The following is a 24,668-nucleotide window of genomic DNA, read 5'->3' as shown; positions in this document are numbered from 1 at the left end:
TTCCTTCCTTCCTTCCTTCCTTCCTTCCTTCCTTCCTTCCTTCCTTCTATAAATGCTGATTAGCTATGCACCCTGCACTGTACAGGGGACCCTGTCTTATCCTTGGTTTGGCTTCCTGTGGTTTCAGTTACCCATAGTCACCCAGTCTAGAAGCTGATGGCCCTCCCTCTGATGTACTGTCAGAAGGTCAATAGTAGCCTAACACTACTTCACAATGCCTATGTCATTCACCTCACTTATCAGGTATCAGGTGGGCATTTCATCATCTCAAATCATTACAAGAAGAAGGGTGAGTGCAAGCAATATGATATTTTGAAAGAGAAAAAGAGACCATATTCATATGACTTTTATTATAGTATATTATATAGGTTTTTTATTTCATTATTAGTTATTGTTATTAATCTCTTACTGCACCTAATTTATAAATTACACTTTACCATAGGTATGTCTGTATAAGAAAATCCAGTATATAGAGAGTTTGGAACTATCACCTGTGGCTTCAGGCACCCACTGGGGGTCCTGGAACGTACTGTATTCTCCATGGATATGGGGGAACTCTTGTATCGGCCTTAGGAACACAATGGTAAATCAAATCCATACAGTCCCTGAGGGCTCAAAGCCTTGTAATCGTGGCTTGTGGTTTAGCTAGGGAGTCAGAGAAGGTCTCCCGAGGTGGAGACCTCTGAGGTAGGATCTGAATGGTGGGTAGAAGTAAGTCCATGAGAAATGCCAAGGTTCTGACATATGAGGGAGTGTCAGGCAGGGGCGGGAGCATGAAAGAGGCCTCTGGAAAGCCAGAAAGGGCTGCTTCCTGCAAATCCTACAAACAAGGTGTGGTCACTAACAGCGGGGCAGTGCCTTGCACAGATTGGAGTTTTAAATGAAGTCCGCCAAGGGCCGAGAATCTATCTAGGTAGGGAGAATGGATGCAGGATGACCAGCGAGGAGGACCCTCTAAGAAGTCCAGATAGGAGGTGATGGTAGGGACAGTGGAGATGGAGAAAAATAGACAGATTCTAGAGATAGAAACATCAGATCTTGGGTGACTGACCTAACCTCTTTGTACCTCAGTTTCTTCTTCTATAAGAGAAGAAACTATTTTTCTCTTATAGAAGAAGAAACTGAGGTACAAAGAGGTTAGTAAACATAAATCTACCTCATGAAGCTGTTATGAGGTAATGAATTAATATGCACAAAGCATTTAAACAAGTGCCTGGCTCCTAATTTTACTATTAATAATACACCTTGTATGTTCTTGAATAGGGTACCTAAATCAACTGAGGAACTGATCCCCTCACTGACAAAATGAGGAGGGTGGGCTATATAATTTCCAATACCTTCTCCAACCCTAAATAGTTAATATTCTTAGCCATTATCGTTCACTAATCTTAGAGGACTATAAGTTCTTATGTATGCTGTTTCCTGAGACATACTCAATAAACGCTACATATCTTATATAACCGAGTGGGTTATATAAAGGAGTGGGTACTCCTTTTCAAAAAACTGACAACTGGCACAAAAGTGTTCTCCTGAGTAATTCTGAGAAATATGAAACTGATTTTTCAATCCTAAACATTATGCATTCAGGACTAGTAGATTTTGGCCTAGCATTTCTACCCATCACACAGTGACTCTATCTTGCTGTTTCTTCCATGCTTAGAAAGCATTTCAGGAAAGAATCGACCCCAACAAGCTTAATCCAAAGACAGGGCCAAAGACTGCAGAACCACAGCTTAAATGGCCAAATTGATTACTCAGGATAGAAGGTGGCCATTGTAATCACTGAATCAGTGAGGATTTAAAAGCATCACACCAGGATTTATGGGCAGGACAAAGAAGAAGGACCTTGTCTTCTAGGAGCTTCCAATTCACACAGGAAGGCAAGGGGAATCAACACAGAAGAAAACTGAAGATAAATCCATAGAAATTATGAATTATTTCTCAATTCAGACTGTAGAGGGACAAAAAAGAATTCAGAGGAGAGGAAATGGCAATATTTAACAACGAAAATAGCCAAGAGCATTGGGATATAGTATCACACTGAGGTTTTTATACCAATAAAAAAGTTGCAACATCTCAACCAAGAGGCCAAACTTCTGCTTCTACCCACCTCTGGCACAGCTCGGATCTTCAGTACAAACACAAACTAGGAGGAGCAAAACAGAAACATGCCAGAGCCTTCTGTTAGATGGGGTGAATTTATCTGTAATGATAACTGCAAATATTTTTTTTTTAAGATTTTATTTATTTATTTGAGAGAGAGAGCATGAGGAGGGGAGGGTCAGAGGGAGAAGCAGACTTCCCGCCGAGCAGGGAGCCTGATGTGGGACTCGATCCCGGGACTCCAGGATCATGACCTGAGCTGAAGGCAGTTGCTTAACCAACTGAGCCACCCAGGCGCCCTTTATAACTGCAAATATTTCATTTTTAGTAATTTGGGATTATCACATATGCAGTCCTAGAAAGATGTAATATTCTTGAGGAAAGGGGACCCCCCCAAAAACCCTTGTTTATTTATGGTAAAGATAGCCTAACTTATTGGGGAGAGGGAAGGCAGAATCTCAGTCCTTTTCAAATGAAATTATATGGAAACAAAAGAAAGAAACAAATTGCTAAAGGTGAAAAAAAAAAATAGACCACAAATTCAGTTGTAAATGAGCTAACATTGCAGGTAAATCTGAGCTAATAAAACAGATGAATTTACTGAAAACTTAACACCTCTCAGCACAGCTGTCTGCCCAGTCAGGAAACTATTAACATCTTGTCACCAATGCCCCAAGCACATCAATGATATGAATTCTAAAAACAACTCAGAACAACAAAAGAAATGCACCACCAAGTAGCCAATGGCACACATCCCTTCTCAATTTCCCTCTCCTGGTACACCTCTACCTGCTGAAGAATTTGCAAAAGCAGGAGGAATGAATACTGGAGAGAAAAGGAGGAAACAATACAGACAACTTTGAAGAGCAAGCGCAAATATTTCAACCAACTTGAGGCCACTTAAGAAACACCTTTACAAAGGGCGCCTGGGTGGCTCAGTTGGTTAAGCGACTGCCTTCGGCTCAGGTCATGATCCTGGAGTCCCGGGATCGAGTCCCGCATCGGGCTCCCTGCTCGGCGGGGGGTCTGCTTCTCCCTCTGACCCTCCCCCCTCTCATGCTCTCTATCTCATTCTCTCTCAAATGAATAAATAAATAAAAAAAAATCTTAAAAAAAAAAAAGAAACACCTTTACAAAATTACAGTTAATAAATTGGCATGGGTATATGTGTGTGAGGGGGTTATTAAAAGTCAGGAAAACATCTCTTTAATAATGGTAAGTCATTATAGACAGTATTCTATTTTAATAAGAAAGAAACATCATTTTCTCAAATTGAAATACCAAAGCAGGGGTCTTTAATTACTTTTGGGCCAGAGGTTCCTTTGAGGATCTCATGAAAGCCAGAGACTTTGTCTTCAGAAAACTGCATGTGCTCCCAAAGTTTAGCATTTGATTTCAACAGAATTTACTGACTCACATGTCTACCCGCCATCAAACCCATTGCTATGCGGGTTCCCCTTTGTCTTGCGGGTCCGTGTGTTAAAGGCTTCTAAACCTCTGTGCCAAAGAAACATGCTTTCAGACCTTGGAACATTAGTTTAAGGGTCTTAATATATTATCAAATAGAACAGGAATTACAAAAAGCATTTCATTTTACCAAACGGGCAGTCTACAATGATAGCCACTTAATTGCCCACCAATTCTTAATATTTAGGAGCTGGTTTCTACCTCAGAGGCAATCCTGAATTTGTTTTTCCATTTGGTCCCTATTGCAGGTATGTGAGGCATCCATTGCTCAAAAATACACAAGGAAAGCAGAAAACAATTTTTTAAAGGTGAGATGAAAATGAGTCAGTGGTGCTCTTGGAAGCTCTGGTAATCAGCTTGTTCATTCACTTGTTGAGTCAACTAGGAATACCAACTAGGAGTCAGAATGGTGGGAAGCAGCAGGTTTGAAAACAAGAAAATCTCTTCCCTTGAAAGAGCTTACTATCCAGTGCACTGACTGGAGGAGGGTTAGAATAGGTGTGCACCTCAAGATGCTGTGAGGACATGGAGACTGCCGAGCAGGGGGTTCTTTCTGCTTGAGAAGTGGAGACATTGAGCTGTAGGCACGCTAAATAAGGCTTATTCAAGAGGAACAGGAAGGGTACTGGAGACACAAAGGAATAGCCGTCTTCTCAAGGGAATGGGGGCTTGGGGCAAGATAAGTGGGGAGAACTGAGGTATAGCTGGAGCATACAAGGCATTAATGGGAGGCACACAGCAGCAAAAAAAGTAAAAAAAAAAAAAAAGAAGAATTAACTGAGCGGTTAGTTTGTGCCTGATAGTGCCAAACGCTAATTTAAAATATTCAATAAGGGCGCCTGGGTGGCTCAGTCGGTTAAGCGACTGCCTTCGGCTCAGGTCATGATCCTGGAGTCCCGGGATCGAGTCCCGCATCGGGTTCCCTGCTCAGCAGGGGGTCTGCTTCTCCCTCTGCCCTCTTCCCTCTCGTGCTCCCTGTCTCTCATTCTCTCTCTCAAATAAATAAATAAAATCTTAAAAAAAAAAAAAGGAAAACTATATGGTGAAAATTAATGAACCCCATGTACATTCAGCAAGATGGCTGAATCTTACTAAGGTAATATTGCGAGTAGCAAAGGATCTCTTTCACCAAGGGAAGACTAGATAATTCAAACCAATGCTTCTACTGAAAATAACTAGAAAAGCTGAGTAAAAAGTAATAATCATTGGGCGCCTGGGTGGCTCAGTTGGTTAAGCGACTGCCTTCAGCTCAGGTCATGATCCTGGAGTCCCTGGATCGAGTCCCGCATCGGGCTCCCTGCTCAGCAGGGAGTCTGCTTCTCCCTCTGACCCTCCCCCCTCTCATGTGCTCTCTCTCTCATTCTCTCTCTCAAATAAATAAATAAAATCTTAAAAAAAAATTAAAATATTCAATAAAAGTTGTAGCTGGAAAATAAATAAAAATTATGGGCAAAGTCAAATAACAATATTCAGGACCAGCTACATAGCTTGTGGGGCCCAATGCAAAAGGAAAATGCCGGGGGGTGTCCCCTGTTCAAAAAGTATTAAGACATTCCAGATGGTGACAGCAGAATGTGAAACCAAGTGCAGGGCCCTTCAGAGCATCGGGCCCTAGGTGGCCACACAGGTTACATAGCCATGAATCTGGCCCAGTTTATACTAGAAGAAAATGTCAAGTGTCTACACCTCTTCCTTAAGACTACAGACAAATAACCCACCTTTCTCAAAGGGGCTACCACGAAGCATTTCATATGCACTAAACTTAACCAGGCTGGGAGCTTTACTTTCACTTAACTTTTTCAGCAACCCTGCAAGGTAGATATGACTACCCCCCACTTACAGATTATGAAACCCAAGTGAAGAGAGTGATCCGCTGAAGGGAAAGATGGTGCTCTCTACGTTGAAAATATCCTTCCATGCCTTGAGCCATGCTATATTCCAGTGAGCACTCAATAATGACTCATAAATGGGGGTTTTGATGTCTTTGCTAGGGGTTGGGCTTTGGCTGAGCCATGAAAGTCCAGAGTCTGTGAAGTGAGTTAGATGGTGTGTGCTTAGAGCGTGAGTGAAGGACTGAAGAGGGAAGAGCCACCATTCCCCATGCGGTCACGCCGCCCCGTGGAGTCCCACGGCACCTACCTCTAGTAGGAATGTGAGCTGGATGTGGAGGGAGCAAAATGCCAGCACTCTCAGAATTGTCCTTTTTCAATACAGACTCAGCTAGGAGGAGAAATTACACAATTTCCATGAGAAATTATGCATTAAAATAGCACACGCACGCTACAAGAGCCCTGAATCGATTTTAAAAGAAGTTATTAAATCTTTAGAACCTATAGTAATTTCTGATTTCTCCCAGAAAACCTCCAATTAATAGTTTTTTGAGACAAAAGCTTGCCAGAGCGTTCAGGTTCATCAGGAGGCTCTCCTCCCCCCCCCCCATTCCCTCCCCCTCTTCTCTCAGATAACCTGAATCCTCTATTGCCATTGGTAAAATGCAGTTTTTTCTACTTTTTCGGAGCAGAATAAGAACTGCCACGATCACAACACATCATTAATTCAATAGTGAAAAACAAAGAATCTAAATATTTACTAAAACTCCTTGGATTTTTATATACTTTGTTTAGCCAATGGGGATAGGTCTGCCCCCTCCACCTTGAGGGGGGGTGGTGGTGGGGGAGGAGGGTCCTCTGGCCTTACCCGCCCTCCTGACGCAACCTCTGTTGCAGCTCAGAGCACTCTGTGATTAATTGCTCTGCCAGCCATTCCTATTTAAAAACTATTCCTACTTTATGTCTTTTTTCCACTCCGTCCCTGATTTTTCTCTGATCCTTATTTTTCTCCTCAGCAGAAATTACCTACTGTCAAGAGTGTTCTCCTCACTCCAAAGCCCTGTAACTGTATTCCACAGAGTTTTGTTTTGGGAAGCTTTTGTTAAGTAGATAATAGGCCCATTCGAATGAAGCAAGTAGCTGACCAAAAGGTTGTACACAGGGTTATAATCTGTCAGCACCTCCCCTCCACCCCCCATCCCCGCCCCGAACCCCCCCGCCCCACACACTTCATTCCACATCCACAATCGTGAGGCAGGAAGTAAGAAGGAAAAAAAAAAAAATTCAACCCCACCAAATGACCCACCACGTCGTACCAGGTCAGCAGCCGTTCCCCTGTTCTGCTTGTACGCTGAAAGCGTTAAGTCGCATTTTCAAAATTATTCTGTCAGCCCCATGACAATTTAATTAATTTATTTTTTTTATCCAGTTTCTCAACTCTCTTTGGGTCGCAATGTGTCGTCAATATCTCATTCAGGTGTAGCATGGAAAAGCCTAACAACCCTGGGCCGGCAGCCAAGCTTACCAGGGACTGACGCTCGCTTAACTGAGCAAAGATTTGCTCTGCACGAAGTGGGGCTTGACTGTACAAGAAACCAGTAGTGACAGCGAGTGTGCCGCTGGAATCCTAACAAAGCTGCTTCCAACTTGTGCTCGAGCAAGTGGAACCAGCACTTAAGTTGCATGTTAAGGGGCTTCCATCTTGGTACCTTCCCCCCCCCCCCCCCATCATTTACCTTCTGAATAAACCCTGGGATTTTACGGGGAAAACAGCACATTAGCACACTTAAATCACAAATCCTTGTACCTTTTTAAAAGGCTGTTGAAGATTTATTAATTTATAGGAGCAATCATTTCATTGCTTGCCCCTGCTTTAAATGACCAAATTAAACCTGCCCGCGCAAATTTGTGCTTTGAAGTTCCTGCAAAAGGATCATTCCTTTGAGGGCATGATAAAAAGAAGAAATGAAATGCTCTCCTTTGGTACAAATGTCCGCACACCCCCACCTTCCCCGCCCAAGATACTTTCATACACAGCAGCAAATCGATCTCGTTTAAATGTTTCGAATTCATTTTCCAAGCCAGGTCCAAATGTCACTGTCATATTTCCCTCTGTCATTTCAATGAAAGCCCACAAGCATTTACAAATGGAGGAACATCATACTTACAATTTTGGGATGTGTAATGCAGCTGTGTATCTTATGAAAACACTGTTATGTTTATATATTGCTGTCCTTCCTGTTCAAAGACCACACCACTCTTGGTAAAGCTGAAGAAACTAGTGAGAAACCCAGAGTCCTTTCCACACCACGAACATGTGCAAACCATTCTTTGAATCGAGCTGCGACGGCAATTAGCAGAGTCTGCTGTTGTTTGAGACTTCGTCTCTTAGGTCAAATGCAGCCCAAAGCCAACAAGATAATTTACCGCCTAACCACAGTGAATTTGGTGATGTGCAACCGCAGAATCAGTTAGCCTAATTCCCATTTCGCATATAAAAACAGTATAGACATGAAGAGGGACACACAACCGCCGATTTGCACGTTTGTCTAGTGAGCTCGCCATAATCCGGAGTCGTGTGTGGATAACTAGACAGCGTCTGAGTGACAGAGGGAGGGCATCTGGTTTTTTAAGCGCTGGATGCCTTTTCCTTGGGAAGGAGCCCTGTTCCATTGCATCAGCCGTCCAGTAATGCGATCTCACGAACCTATGTGAGAGCATCAGAAGTACGTGCAGGGTCACAAGTGGAACTCTCTTCTTGGCCAATTGAGACTGACATGTGTTGTTGTCCTAAAGATCACACCGTCCAATTTGGCCAAATTGGTGGTCTCGAGAATCAACAAAGGCACAGTCTGTCAAACCGAAAGGCGTTTGCAGGGCTGAGGCATTAGACTTCCCCCAAATGACAGTTTCCCGAATCTCTGTGGGTTAAAACACCATGTTTTGTAATTGGAAAAAAAAGGGATTTTTTTTTTTTGTCCTTTTGGTATTTTGTTTTGTTTTGGCTTTGTTTGTTTTGTTTCAGTCTGTTTTTTAAGGCATTTATGCCCAGAGTACTACAAAGGGATGTGAGTAGGGGCCTCCCTGGCAGGGACATAAAAAGTGCATGGGTTTTGAAGGCGAGAGAGTAACTGGAAGGCTGTTATAACTCCCTCAAACCCAAACCTGGTTAGCCGGGAAACAGTTCTTTGGAGTCGTCCTTTCTTTCCTCTGTGGGACTTGGAACCTGGACGCTATAATTGAAAGGCAGTGTATTAAGCATAACACATCAAACTACTGTTAACACCCAGCCTCCCGCAAGGCTGCCTCCTATAACAGCTCTGTTTTCTGCCTACAGTATGTTCAGGCAAGTGGAACCATCACACACACTGCATGCTAAAGGCCACAGCCTTTGTCTTCTCCAAGTTCTGTCTATTTCAGAGGCTAACATGCAGCAATTAGTCTAATTAATGTGAAACAATGAGCTGTGTTACCACTTATCAAATTGATTGTTCCCCTATCAAAACAAAACAGGCTGGCTTTTTGATGTAATTTCAAGAGATGATTTGAAATGTGATGTTGCTGCAAGCCAATTACCTTATGACTGGAGTCACGGTCAACAGAATACATAATTAGCGGGAGTTTGGGAAGGCTGCTTACTGCTAGTATGTTAATTAACTGTCTTTTGTCATAAAACAAAAAGGTTGTAAGGAAGGTTTTGAAATAGGTCTTTTTTATTTACATTTCTTGGTGCTTATCAACGTGAGGCATGACAATGCAAAAGAATAGAAAATTTTAATTCCACTACTTCAAATTAATACTCAGCTGCAAGGTCAGGCATAACGTGGAGGCTGCGGTACCATTCACCTCGCTCTAGTCCTGCCCCAGTGTATTATATTACTCATGGAGTTAAATTAAGGATCGGGTTAAAACTCGAATGAAAGAAATACTGAGCTCCACGAAACAAATCCCCCAGTAGGCTTCTTAGGAGCTTCCCTGGCTTTTGTGCATCTTGTGAGGGCTGGACAGCGCTAGCCTGCGCTGGGAATTATATTCAGGTGTCGTCTTTCTGTTTCAATCTTGAAAGTTGGAGAGAATAAACCCATCATCAAATGATGTTATTGCCTTTACCTCACTATGGTAGAGAGAGAATGCATAATGGGCACCTGTGGGCTTGTAAAGGAATCCTATCTGTGAGACCAGGGCTCTGTAACTCATCTGCAGCTTCCCCTCGTATGTGATAACCTGGCAATTCCACATTCTTGATTAAGGAACCAATTCTGTATTTCTGTACTTCTTCAGCTTGAAGGCATGCCGGGGATACCTATAATCAGTAACTGACAATTACCAACCAAGTTCATGGCAGCCTTGAGTCAGGGTTTGACATCCATATTAGTAAACCAGCTTCTGGTTTCGAGAACAAGTTGGAAGTTCCCAAAATTCTAGTATAGTTGTTCTACTGCCTAATGGTATTGTTTTACCTGCAAAGGTATGGGAGCCACTACTGGACATCAGTTTACTAAGAGAAATGTGTTGTTGCCATTGTGTTAGGGTTCAGGACTCTTTAAATGTTTTTCTTGGGATATGGTTCAAGTCTTGGAGTCATATTAGAGTGGTCCTCAGGAGTTGCAGGAAAACACAACACCTTGCTATTAGAAATGCTAAGTTTAGTTTGCAAACTGGATTTTCCATCCTGATTTTTTTCCATTATTCGACATAGTTTTTTCATTACAAACACTTAAAAAAAAATAAAAGAAACTGAAGAAGATACAAAAAATGGAAAGATATTCTGTGCTACTGGATTGGGAGAATTAATATTGTTAAAACGTCCATACTACCCAAAGCCATCTACAGACTTAATGCAATCCCTATCAAAATACGAGCAGTACTTTTCACAGAACTAGAACAAATAACCCGAAAATTTATATGGAATCCCAAAAGACCCCAAATAGCCAAAAGCAATCTTGAGAAAGAAAAACAAAGCCAGTGGCATCATATCCCCTGATTTTAAACTATATAGCGGAGCTATAATAATTTTAAAAGTTTGGTACTGTCATTAAAATAGACACACAGATCAATGGAGCAGAATAGAGAGCTCAGAAAGAAGCCCACACCTATACGGTCAGTTAATTTACAACAAAGGAGCCAAGAATAACAATGGAGAAAAGACAGTCTCTTCAATAAATGGTGTTCAGAGAACTGGACAGCTACATGCAAAAGAATGAAACTAGAGCACCTTCTCACACCATAAATAAAAATTAACTCAAAATGGATTAAAGACTTGAACTCAAGACCTGAAACCGTAAAACTCCTAGAAGAAACCATAGGTGGTTATGATGACTTTTTAAGTCTGTTAGCAAAAGCAAAGGCAACAAAGGCAAAAATAAACAAGTGGGACTACAGCAACCTAAAAAGCTCCTGCATAGCAAAGGAAACCATCAATAAAATGAGAAGGCAACCTATGGAATGGGAGAAAATCATGCAAATTATATATCTAAAAAAGGAGCTAATATCCAAAATATATAAAGAACTCATACTACTCAACAGCAAGAAAGCAACCAATTTGAATTTTAAATGGACAAATGCTCTCAATAGACATATTTTTCCAAAGAAGACATAAAGATGGTCAGCAGGTACATAAAAATATGCTCAACATCACTAATCATCAGGGAAATGCAATCAAAACTCCAATGAGCTATCACCTCACACCTGTTAGAATGGCTAGTATAAACAAGATAAAAGACGAGAGTTGGGGAGGATGTGGAGAAAAGGGCAACCCTCGTGCACTATTGGTGGGGAATATAAATTGGTTCAGCCAATGGGAAACAGTATGGAAGTCCTTCAAAACATTAAAAATAGAACTACCATATGATCCAGCAATTCCATTTCTTAGTATTTACTGAAGAAAATGTACAGACTAACTTGAAAAGATATATATCCATCTTCATTGCAGCATTATTCACAATAGCTAAGATATAGAAACAACCTAGATATCCGCCAGTGAATGAATGTGTGATATATACTATATGATAGAGTTCAAAAATCCAGACATAAATAAAAGAATGAAATCTTACCATTTACAACAATGTGGATGGGCCTCTAGGGCGTTTATGCTAAGTGAAATAAGTCGGGACAGAGAAAGACAAATATTGTATGATCTCTCATATATGTAGAATCTTAAAAAAAAAAGCTCATAGATACAGAGAATAGACTGGTGGTCACAGGAAATGTGTGTGTGTGGGGGGGGAAGAAATGGGTGAACTGTTGTTTGCTTTTTAGTTTAAATAAATTAAATACAATTTTTTAAAATGTAGTATGGAAAACATTAAATGGATGGGGCATAATGTTTTGTTGTTTTGTTTTGTTTTTTTCTTTTGGAACATGGGTTATCTCATTTGGGTGATGTAGGGTGGGGAAGCTTGCGGTCCAGAGAGCGGACAGGAAGGAGGCAGGCTCAACAACTGTGCTCAGTGGGAGAAGACAGGGCATCTCTGTAAAACTCTTCACCCCTCTGAGTCCAAAATGTTTTCTGGAAATTTAAGGAAAATTTAAAAATATATGCAAACAATGAATCATGGAATACTACAGCAAAAAACTAATGATGTAATGTATGGTGATTAACATAACATAATAAAATAAAATTTAAAAAAAATATATGAGGAATTGTGATTATAGTTTTCAAGAGAGTAGATGGCAGAGAGAGAACCAAGATGAGAATGGTTACCCAAGAAACCTGGATCATTAAGAGGTAATAACAGCTAACCATTGCTGAGTGCTTTTGAGGTGCCAGGGTAATACCAACCCCGATACACTCAAGAGCTTAGTATGTGAGGAAGGTAGACAACAAACGAGATTTACTGATGTCCTAGCTTGGCAATGGGATTCTGGAGTGTGTGGCACATTCCTACTTTGGGATGAAAAGGTCACAGAACTCTAGCGTTGAATGAAATCTTAGACTTGGACTCACCAACCTCTCTCCAATGCCGAATTCATCCCACACTAGCCCTCGCGGATTGAAATGAGACTCTTTTCAGGGACAAGTTCCTTTGGGGCAACTTAGAGAGACATCCATATATGTCCCAAAAGTTTTTGGATCCTTGCTGACCAGAAAACTTAGAATGCCCGATGTCTGGGTGGAATTCTTACCCAAAAGCTAAAGCATGGATCATCGATAACATGAGGTGTCACAACCTCTGGGCTTCCATCACTTAGGAGGACGAGACAAAGGTCATGTAAAATGACTTGGCTGAAAACAAGTCCCATCTGAACTAGAAACTTGGATGAGTCTTGGTGAGAGATCATCAGTGAATCTAAAATTAGCAATGTGGAGACTCAGCATTGGGTTTGGTAACAATCGAGCACAACTGTTTACTTGTCATATTATTTATTCCTGACCCCAGTCCCAACCTAGCCATACCTTGGTCCATAACATCATTATGCATAACATCAAGCTTCATTTGATATCATTCTGTCAAAGGATTTTTTTCCTGTTTTATTTTTTTTTTCCCTCAAATGGGAAGGAAAGAAGGAGACAAGTTAAAAAGAGAGGAAGGGAAAGCAGGAGAGAAGAAATTTAAGTGGGTGGAAGAGACCAGGAGCTCTGCGTTTGCATGTGTCCATTTCTATGTGGTAACCTACCAGGTGTGATGCTAAATTTCTGTATTACCTTATTAAATCCTCACAACAGCCCTGCAAGGCAGTTACCATCTTCCCAACTCTGTCCCTTTCTAAATATTAATGATAAGTTAAGAAGGCTTACAAAGGATAATTAATTACGCCAAGGCCCTGACCTAACTCTGACTCTAAAATTCTACTCCTTCCCACTACACAAGGCTGTTTGCTGTTCTGCTGTTTTTACATTTTAATGTCATGTTGGAACTGAATTAAGGTCTGATGCTTTGTTAGAATAAAGGAAAACCCAAAAGGCCTCTGGTCAACATCATAAAAAACAAAACAAAACAAAACCAAACCAGAATAAGGTGACTTGGGGACAAAACCCAGCCCAACGAGGAAGTAGTTTGAGGAGTTACATTTCTAATATTTGAGGTCTGACAGATGAGGGATTTAAGGAAAACTGGGCCACTGCAACCTTTTTGTGCTGAATCCAAAATGTTTTCTGGAAATTTAAGAAAAATTTAAAGCAAATCCATGTGTTCAGAAAATAGGGCATTTTTTTTTCCCCTCCATAAAAGCTACAATTCCTCAGAAATGTTTTCTTCAGGCTTTAAGCAAACCTGAACACCTCCTTCAGAAAACAAGCACTAAACCAAAAACCGTGTCTTCGTCAGCAGATCTAACAAGGTGTTGAGCGTCAAAGCCTGAGGGACTATCACCCCTCTCTCGCAAGGTAGACAGCTCTCGGGAGCCAGGCCGCGGTGGAGCGAAGAGCCGTCCTGCAGACACATTGTTGAGACGTCAGTCAGGCCCTCGCCTCGCTGCCACTACCTTCCACTGAGCTAAACATCTCTTTACGTCAGGACAAATTGGGCAAGCCTCAAATCTTTTTTTCTTTTCTCCAGCTTCAATCAGAGGAGCACAGGGAATGAGGACAAGAGAGATGGAGGACAAGACGGGGACAGTTCAGTTCACAAGAAAGCACTGGGACATAGCCACCTGCCTGAAAACGCTTCCTGGGAACTCAGAATCCTTTATGAGAGTGGGGGCCACGCAAAGAGCGGCCATGTTGCCCACTGAACACACGTGTTCAGAGCATCAGTGTTCTAAAGCCATCTCTACGTGACTTTGCAGTGACATATGTGTCAGTGTTTCTCTGATTATGTCTCAAACAAAATCTAAAAGTCTGGAAGAATATAGATTGTATATAAGACTATATAAGACAATAGCAAGATAATGCACGAGGGAGGAGACAGTCTAGGGAGAGCCTCATAATATGGTTGATGAAGAGACAAGTGGCATACTGAATATGTGGGTCAGTAACAGACGGCACAAATAATGTGTAATACACACACACACACACACACACATTTTTGTTTACAAATTAACCCACTTCCCACAAAGAAATACTTGGTAACAAATAATCCTATTTGTTCCCATATAGAAACTAAGATATAACCCATCTTTACGCACAGCCCTGATCAAAACATACTAAATCCCTGGGCTCCATTTTAAGATGCAAAACAAATTTCAGAAATTAAAGAGAGCAAAATATTGGATTACTGGATTTATTAGCAACACAGATGAAGACCTTGAATTCTACAAAGATTTCTTTTTTAACCAGGAAGCTATGGTTGCTCTTGAGAAGTGTTTGGTATGGAAGAAGATGGAACCTATCAAATAAAATGAGATAATATAAATATTTCATTTAGTCGTTATCATCTCTCTTTATGATGATGAGAAGACATTATTATCATATTTTTTATTCTAACTCATAAAAAAATGGTCAATCTTCTACATTTGTAATGGGCTATAGCACACTAATCTTAGTTTGGCATAAAGCTCATACAAACCACTCAATATTTTCAATATAAATGTAATGACTTCTGATTTTAGGGAAAAATAACAATGCTCAAAAACATCACTGGTTAACTCTAACTTCTCCTATTGGTCATTTACGTAAGTATGTGCACTTGCAAAAAATAAAATAAACTTTCTGCATATTCATTATGAAGACGACGGATGATAATCAGTAGGAGAGACAGCAAATTTCTTCTTGAGGATTAGGCTCCAACTGGTTGAATTTCAACATCAACCTGGCAATTTTACTATTAAGTCAGCAGAAGTGAGTTCTTATATACTATGCCACTTACTACCAGAGAACATCAGGCAAAGGGAAAATAACATGCTAGAATAAATTGTGCATTATTTCTGGCATTAGTTAAAGGAACAGAGCATTATAAGAAAAAAAAATACAGTACCATTGATTTTTACAGGTGTTTAATACAGATAAGCTGAAAAAAGGGTTTCCATTTTAAGCCCAGTGATGGCTAAAGATGCATTCAAATATGTTCAAAAGCAATCTAAAGTCTTCTAAAATGGTGTTTAAGCTATTCAAGCAAAACGTAAATAGTTTTTGTCGTAGTACTGAGGAATGTAGAACAAAAACAGAGTCCAAAGAGCTGACTCTGGCACACTGCCGGCCACTGTAGAATCAGGGGGTCATTAAAACAGAGGTAATACTGTTTATCCATTACATGATCACAGGTTATTTAGAGAAAACAGTAGCAGACTGTCCTTAGAAAGGTAGGAGGCATAATTACCCTGGAAGCCCCCAAGTCACACTCTCAGAGAACATACCGAAAGAAACAATCAAGTTGATGACTCAAATATATGCTGAAGAGAGATATTATGTAAAGAAACCAAATCCATGATGTTTTCCCTTGTCTGTTTTAATGTTTCTTTAAAGCTCATTAGAAAGAATAGGAAACATTTTGCTTTTATCTGAAAACACCAAGTGGATACATTTAAGTGCTTTGCAGAAACCAAATCATAAAAAAAGTTCACGTTTGCATGAACACCGAATGGATAGTGTTTCTACTTAACTTATTTTGGAGGGCCATTGACCCTCCATTTCTTCAGACCTCTTTGTACAGCAGATTACATAATGAGCAAGGCAACAAAGAGAGCAACTGTTTTGACCACATGGACACAGCATTCCTAGATGCTGTAAGACAATGAGACGCTGGCTTTGGACATTCTTCACCATATATAACAATTGGTCTTCCTCATATGAGCAATCAGTCTTTCTTTCTTAGAAATACATTTTGACAGGCCATACCACCCTGAATCTGCCTGATCTCAGAAATACATTTTGATAACTCCAGCTCAAATATAAGTCTAATTTCCATAGTCTGTGTCCCTTGTACATTTTTTTATCTACTCCTTCCTCTCCACGAGGTTGGCCAGATACCGTCTCTTTCCCATTACTATCATGGGCATACCCTAATTGACAGCAGGGCAGGTGCTCTTGTGTGAACAAATAAGAGGGCTCGTGGTTAGCCAGAGCCCTCTGGTCAACTGACCAGTAAGCATAATTCTAGTGCCCATTTTCTATGCTGTACAGCAAGGAGGGCCAGGCTGACATAAATGAGGTTAAAAAGGGCTCAGTATACAAAGCATCCTTCTCATCACAAGTATTAGAGTAAGTACAAAACATCATGTTAACTAGGATAAAGGAACACTGCACAGCTGAATGGGTCCGTGTTAAGCATTGTGCGGTATAAGCTAGAGGAACGGCCAAAGCTGGATGGGATTATTGTAAACATGTCCAGTCACCAACAGATCCCAAGAGCCTTAATGGCTGACTCCTATTCTGGAGATGCTAAGGGAGAAAGCCTATACTCAATGCTGCCCTGTGTTAAGCACATGACATGATCAGCTAAAAGTCAGAGCACCTAGAGAAATAACCTTGACAAGTCTGGTTAACGATACTTCGGATGCTAACCTGCTCTGCTAAGCCATCTGTGTGTCTCAGTTTCCATATGTAAAATGTCATGGGACTCCTTTATGTCATCAGTACTAAGGGGATATGTAAGGGCAGTCTTTGTAATGTCGGGAACTTAGTAAGATTTTGGAATTTAGTCGTATTTGTAATATTATGGAATTGGATTAAAAATGGATGAGGGACCATAACTCAGAGGATATCAGAATTTATATTATATGGAGTTATACTAATATATAGATTTTGACTCTAAGTAGGTGGGGCAAGGGGGTAGCCAAGATCACAAGTCGTGAAGCTAGAAAATCAAGACCCAAATCTTTTTTTTTTCAATTTAAATTCAATTAATTAACATATAATGTATTATTTGTTTCAGGAGTACAGGTCTGTGACTCATCAGTCTTATATAATACCCAGTGTTCATTACAACATATACCCTCCCCAATGTCCATCACCCAGTTATCCCATCCCCTAACCCCCCTCCCCTCCGGCAACCCTCAGTTTGTTTCCTAAGATTAAGAGTCTCTTATGGTTTGTCTCCCTCTCTGGTTTCATCTTGTTTCATTTTTTTTCTCTCTTCCCCTATGATCCTCTGCCTTGTTTCTTAAATTCCACGTTATCAGTGAGATTATATGATAATTGTCTTTCTCTGATTGCCAAATCTTTTTTTGACCAACACTGAGTCCCATTGGGAGGTCATGTAACTCCTCAGGTGGCTTCTCTGTAAAATGGGGAAATAGGAAAACCTGTCCCTCCCAGGGATGTCCTAGTGAAGCTCACACAAGTTGATATGGATGAAACTGTCCGTTAATGCTCCAGCACTATACACATACAATGGTTATTATTATTTAGCTGGGTTTGTACCACCAAGTCCAGCTTACGGAGGGAGAAAATCATTCAGTAAACATGCTCACTCCCTAAGGGAAGAATTCTTACCACTCTTGCGAATTTGAGGAATAGTATCTCAGTTGCATTAACTGGTGTTTATTAATGTATTATGAACCTCTGCCGTGGCATCTGATTCACAATAAAGAGATTAAGCAGACTAATTTGTCATTTATTTTCCAATGCCTGCTTTCCTGCCCACAGCACCACTAATAGCCCAGGAGCTCCTCAACCCAATTATTTCCCATTTTTGCATTACTTGCTGAAAGTAGTGCTAATGTGCCCAAAAGGCTTTGCTCCTTGGTGATGGGAAAAAACAAAAAACAACAAAAAACAACAACAAAACAAACCAACAACAAAAAAGCTCCTGCTCTGCCCATCACAATACTGTTGTCATTTGGGGAGAAGAAACACCCCCGGACCACTGGGCCGTATATAGCCATCAAACCAAAGTAGCAGCCTGACTGCACTGTGGACATGAGCTGCAGACCTGTGCTTATTCAGTGTTTGGTTTGGGGGTGGAAGGGAATTCCATCTGTAGAATGAAATTCACAACCTAGAGAGAGCTGAATTATACTATGCCTGTATACACGAACAGTTTTCTTTGCTTGTTTGGGGAACTGCATGTCAAAATCACTCAAGTAACTGGCAGATTCAACTTCTTTCCTTCTCAAAAAATTAATAACCCGTTGTTTAGCCAACTCCAAATATTAATTTGCAAACTAATTTGTGAATGTAGACACAACTCAATAGAAGCAGCATAAAGATTCCTCATTGTCTATGCTTTTTAATCCAGCCTCATAAACGGTTTTCAACCCTACCATGTAATATTTCTGCTACTTTCTTCAGTCTGTTTCCCTGTGAAAATGTGCTTTTTGCTTATCCCAGGAGTTTCTGTATTGCTTAAGGCAAAATACTCCAGTGCACGTTCATAACTATGAACTGTAAACATTTCTCTACCTTATTCTGCCCAAGGCACAGAGCCCGTTTAAACGCCTGTGGATAGTTTCAGAAGCATACAAGACTCCACAGAGTTACCAAAAATAATTATTTTCTAAAACTTTCCAATTTTACCAACAACATAAAACTTATATTTTAAAAATCTGATAATTTTAGCTGTGGGGAGATACTGAAAACAAACTCTGTGTGTGTGTGTGTTTATTTCAATCAGCTTCAAGGATGAGATACAATAGATTAAGTTCATCTCTATAAGGTTATTTCTTACCATTATTTTCTTAAATCCTCCCCCCAACTCCCCCACCCCCGCCACACCTTGCTTTAATCAAGGATAGGAACGTTAAGGGCTTGATGCAGGGAAGAGGCATAGATTAGTGGTTAGCATAATAGCATGAAAGCCAGGAAACACGAATTCTATTCTTGGCCAAGTGGTCTTAGGTGAGCTCATGATTTACAGCCTCAGTTTCTCCATATATAAAAGGAAAGTGTTGCACATCCCGCAGATGAGGGCTTCACAAATGGTAATATTGTTGAGTGGTGACTATGTGCCAGGCACTGAGCTAAGCACTTTAAAAGGATTATTTTATTTAATCCTTGGAAGTAGATAATATTGTTATCCTGATTTTACAAATGAGGTGCCTGAGGTATGAAGACGTGAATGGTCCAGGGTTGCACAGACGGGAAATGCCAAGGCTGACTTCTAAGCCATGGGCCACTCCGCTCTCTACTTTGCTCCTTTCGGCATCATTGGAAAGCGTTTCAAGGAATGGCATAGACCACATACCAATCCAGAAATGTTCCAGACTAGGGGTCCAGATTTTCCCTCTTCTCTTGGGGGTCTGTGGCTATGCTCCCAAATGCACATACACTAGGCCACTCCCACCACCTGCCCTGGGAGCAGGACCCCTCTGGCTCAGGCCTCCCTGGCTGCGCGGCACCTGGGTGCCCCTCCCCCCACCCAGCAGCAGTTGCAACACAACGGAGCTTGGTCTGCCAACTGAACCCAGGACATGCGGGGCACAGCTGGTGGCAGGAGGCTCAGATTTCTGATGCACTGAACACCATGGAGGAGCCCTGTCACACGACCATTATGAAATCATATGCTCGATGCTGATTTTTCTAGCAGAAGTGTGTGGACTATTTAAAACTTCCCTCCCGCAACCCCCCCTCCCCCCCCTCCCCGCCCCGGCTGGGGGTCAAGTTCAGCTTGGGGAATATTGGCCATATGTCATTTGCCGTCATTATTTTCTTTGCAAAATTAGTAACAAACACACAGAAACTGGCTGGCAGAGGACAATTTCTACAATTGCTGACAGCATGTGTACCAAATGGCAGACTTGCAAAGCGTAAAAGAACGACACCAGGCCTCTCTGCTCGAACCTGGTGTTTGCAGGAAAAGAAAGCCCAAACTGCAGAGGCTAAGGGAATGCCTCTTTCACTACTAGGATTCCTCTTAGGTATCAGAGCTAACTTGCCAAAGCAGAAGCAAAGGTTTAAAAGGTCTTACCACGGAATATCTTTGGGGTGCTGTCTGAAACATGGTTTTAAAATATACCACACTGCTGAGGATTCATTGGAAACAGTGGTCATTTAACACATTTCCTAACTGTGAAATTAATAAGAGCTGTCAATCTTCACATTTCATGATTTGGGTTAAGCAGTGAAACAGTAAAAACTGTCTTTCATGTGTAAGCCAAAAATAAATAAGGAATACTACATTAAAGGAAACAAAAATGTCCTGATACTTTAAAGTATCTGGAATAAGGTTGCAATTGGTGAACTTCCCTGAAATTCAAGAGTGTTTGCATGCAATTGTTAGATCAGTATCTGCGCGATTAAAAGAACTAAACTGGGTTAAGAAAAGCCTGATATCCACTAAAACCTAACTGGAAGGAAGAGAAAAAAAAAGAATTATACGTATGACTTTTAAGATGTTTTGAAAAACTTCTCCCTATAAAGAGGCCTTTTAAAGAGGGCAAACACTGAAGATTTGCTAATAAAGAGAGGATATCTTTCCACCAAAGAAGTCATTAACACACTGTGGGGTGCAGGTCAAGGCTTAGGGAAAACATTTTTTGGTCTTTTTATGTTCAGATATTCTCTTTACAAAACACTGCTTCCTTTGGTTAAAAAATCAAAATTAAATTTAAACAATTTCATAGCATTGCAAACTGTTTTTATTAAAGAAAAAAAAAACAATAAAAAACCCAGGAGCTTAGTGCGTCAATATAATAGGAGCAAACTTCCTTAAAAGAAGGAATACTTTGGGAAAACTTGCCCTGGACACATATTGAATGATTGGAAGTTGTGACAGACCCTAGAAAACTAACTCTTCTCCTTCTTACAAATATTGAAAAAAACACCGACAGATGCAAATGAACTCCTGAACTCAATCCTTGGTCTTTAAAATGTATTTCAATAGAATAGCCAATGTATCATCTAAGTATGAAGAGGATGTACAGTAATAGCATTCTGAAAAACGAATTAAGAACACATTGTCATCAACTCCAGCAAAAATAATAAAGGTAGAAAAGATTAAGAGGCAAGCATATCTTTCAGAATTGTAAAATGGGTTTATAGGTCTTCTAATAACAACTTTTACTCAAACCTTACATAAATAGGCTTAGATGATACAAATATTATGTGGGCTGTGTGGACACTCCCAGGTTCCTAATCATGTTTAGGGATTACTTGATAGAACAGAGACATTTCATTCCAATTGGGACAGGGGATTACAGCAAAGAAACATCTAATATTCCATTTTTTAATTTCATGCATTTTTTATTTACCTTTAATGATGCTGTATATATTCATCATCCTGAAATATTAAAACAGTATGAAAAAAGTAATAAATTGGTGGAAAATTTAGGGAATCGGAATGCAACAGCACGCAAATCATACACTATCAAGTGCTTGATACACATTTAAAATTACTGCCTACTACGGCAAAGCCAAATTCCTAGCAGATTTCTGAAGCACAAAGTCACAATAAGAAGATCAGCAGAACAGACTGAAATAATAGAATATTCATCCCTCTAATCCATATGCAATTCTTTAGGGCTTTTTTTTTTTTTTTTAACAATGCATATGAGGTCTGACTGTATTCAGGATTTAAATAAGTTGTCTCTCTCCTTCCTGCTCCTCTCTATTTTTATGTAAAAAAAATGTATATACAGTTATCATTTCTGCACTGTTGCACCCACGAAGACAAGGTGAGCACATTCTCTCACACCTCAAATGAAACAAAGGCACTTTTAAACAACAAAAGTGTTAGAAGAAATACCAATCACTCAGCCCACTAAAGCCTCCTGAAACAGCTTTTTGGGAAGAAGGAAAGTTGGTGTCATTCATGGGGGGCATGAAGTGATGCTTTTGTCCTTTAATTACCAATTAATGGATTGATATAATGTTACATTTAAATACCAACAAGAAGTGCTAAGGGCATTTCATCGTTGCTCATTCACCTTCCCTTGCAGAGAGATGAGACTGTCCACTGGGCATTAATAAATATCGTAACAAGGAATAGAAAATCACAGAGGCAGAAGCCTCCATCACCTGGCTTGGCGTGAACATTTCTGGGAGAGCCCCTGGAAGTCTGAGAGAGGGCAGGGCACACTGGACATGCGATGTCCGGCACTAAGATCCCCGGGCAGACGCCTCGCAGCCCGTGTTCTAACTGCCCCATGTTCACAGCAGTCATCCTGCGGCAGGAATGGTATTTTTACAATGACTTTCGTTCGATTTCTTTGTATATTCTGATTTATTTTTCTTTAATGAACACTTACTACCTTATAACAAGGAGGAAAACCAAGAAAAGAGAAACTACTTAAAATGCTACCTATTCCTTAAAGCCTCACACATATCTCCTTCTTTAAGAGGCTTTCTTCCGGGCACCTGGGTGGCTCAGTTGGTTAAGCGACTGCCTTCGGCTCAGGTCATGATCCTGGAGTCCTGGGATCGAATCCCGCATCGGGCTCCCTGCTCAGCGGGGGGTCTGCTTCTCCCTCTGACCCTCCCCCCTCTCATGCTCTCTCTATCTCATTCTCTCTCAAATAAATAAATAAAATATTTAAAAAAAAAAAAGAGGCTTTCTTCCATTCACCCAAAAGAATGGTCCCTCCTTTTTTTTTTCCTAAAGATTTTATTTTCAAGTAATCTCTGCACCCAGGGTGGGGCTCAAACTCACAACCCCACGATCAAAAGTTGCATGCTCAACTGACAGAGCCAGCCAAGCGCCACCCTCCCCCCAGCCCCGTCCCTCCTTTATGCTAATGTTGCTAGCAAATTTCTTATGCCCAAATCATATTCTGCCTTGTGATATGGTCCTTTGCCTTATAAGCATGACTTTTATAAGATTAAGTCTCTTCAGGACAAAGGCTGGGCCTTCTTTTCTATTATTTTCTCTCTTCTAGTACTCATCACGACTCTTACCACCTCGTAGGTATTTAATAATTTGTTGTTGTTGCTGTTGTTGAATTGATTAAAACTAGTTTTATTAAGTGTTTTTATTTCTGTTACACTCACTGTTTTTCAGCTCACTACTCCACTTAGACAATTCTGCCAATTGTAGATGCACTTAGTTACCATGAATGACATGAAATACGGAGATGTAACACCTTCTAGAAAATCAGTTGGAGGGGGACCTGCATGGCCTACCACTTCAAACACTGACCCGAACAGAAAAGGTGGTGTGCAGTTCTGCAGAAAAATGAAAACATTTACAGGATGTGGAGCAGAGACAAACAATAAAAGGTTAGAAATAAAAGTTCCCATTTTCACCAAACAATAGCAAAATGTATAGGAGATGATGGGGGTATGTGGCAGAGAGAAGAAAAGAGTTCTTCGCTCCACCTAGGAGAGAGAAATAGGAGTTTCTTTGGGGGAAGAGATGCAGCTACACCCAAATTTAATAAGTATAAAAGCACAGCCTGGTAAAACTTTAATTGAGAAGAAAAGCCTTAAGGAAATTCTCACATTCCAGACTACAGCTCTTAAAATCCTTTGCCAACCCCTCTCTGCCATTTGCCTGGTAGTCACACGTCACCATTTCTCTCTAGCTCTCATGATACATTCCAGAGTCAAGATAAGCTGAGAATCCATCCGATTTTAATCCAGTTCCTTCCTGACATTTTATAGCTTATTCTTTCATTCCTCTTGAAAGACATTAAAACATCTTGAGAGGCAAGATATTCAAAAGATGGAGCGATGAATGCAAGAGGAAAAGAGGAGAAAGAACTTGTTAAAGCTGATGTAAACTGCAGAAAAAAAAACAAAGCTAATGTCCTCTTATTCCCTCTCTGTCTTATGTCAGAACGAACTGCCTTCAATTCTAAAGATGATTGAAGACCATCTTTTTTTTTTTTTTTTTTTCCCAGTTCAACTTCCTATTCCAGTAAGCCTTTGGACTCTAGGCAATCATTCAAGAATTCAGGAGCGTTCTCAAGTTCTTGTGTGAACCAAGATGTGTCAGTCTACAGCAGGTGTTTCAGTTGCTCTGAGATTCTCTGCCGAGTACACCCAGCATTTGGCTCAAGCTTCTTCCAGACAATACATGGTTTTGCAATTAGCCACCCAGACTTGTTAGGGTTAATAAATTACCTGATATTTATAACTGGTGATGAGAGGACAAGGTGTCACAGATGAGGGGGCAGAGAAAGTGATAAGATTTTGCTAATTTAAAATTCGATGCCAAGTGCCAGCTCCATTCACGAAAGCTTGTCTTCCCTTTCCCTTAGAAGTATTCCTTTCCTTGTCTACAGGTTCTCTCCTTAGGATTTCAGGAACTGTGCTTTCCCTACCTTTGAGGGTGAGGAGGTTAGGAGTTCTAACCGTGTGTGGCACAAACATACCCATCTTTGGAAACTCTGGCATAGTAAGTCACAGGATATCAGACTGGGATCATTTTACTTTCTCTATAAAGATGGAGATGTATTTTTTTAGAGTTGTTTGAGGTTGACATTATTTGATAGTGAATTTCAACCTGTTCCACGTTTCTAAAATGGAATTTCCTTATGAAATAATGATATCTTCTAAAAGTCTAAATGGATGACAAA

At 40.5% G+C, this 24,668-nt stretch overlaps 1 protein-coding gene across 2 annotated transcripts in view; it reads right to left on the bottom strand.

Moving 5' to 3' along the window:
* ESRRG (estrogen related receptor gamma) overlaps positions 1-24,668 on the bottom strand; it is a 568,127-nt gene that overhangs the window by 293,271 nt on the left and 250,188 nt on the right. The window contains exons 1-2 of one of the 2 annotated variants that reach the window (XM_035010129.1): positions 7,568-8,223; positions 5,710-5,790 (exon numbers count right to left, since the gene is read on the bottom strand). The exons of the other annotated variant lie outside the window; for it this stretch is intronic. The gene's annotated coding sequence lies outside the window, so the exon portion shown is untranslated. Of the gene's footprint in view, positions 1-5,709; positions 5,791-7,567; positions 8,224-24,668 lie in introns of those variants that run through there. 2 annotated transcript variants of the gene reach the window in all.

Source organism: Mirounga leonina, unplaced genomic scaffold, assembly GCF_011800145.1.
Source record: "Mirounga leonina isolate KUSES-001 unplaced genomic scaffold, KU_Mleo_1.0 Mir_154, whole genome shotgun sequence".
In the NCBI taxonomy this organism is placed as follows: domain Eukaryota; kingdom Metazoa; phylum Chordata; class Mammalia; order Carnivora; family Phocidae; genus Mirounga; species Mirounga leonina.
Note: the sequence above shows the minus strand (reverse complement) of the source record. Positions and strands in the feature narration are given on the sequence as shown.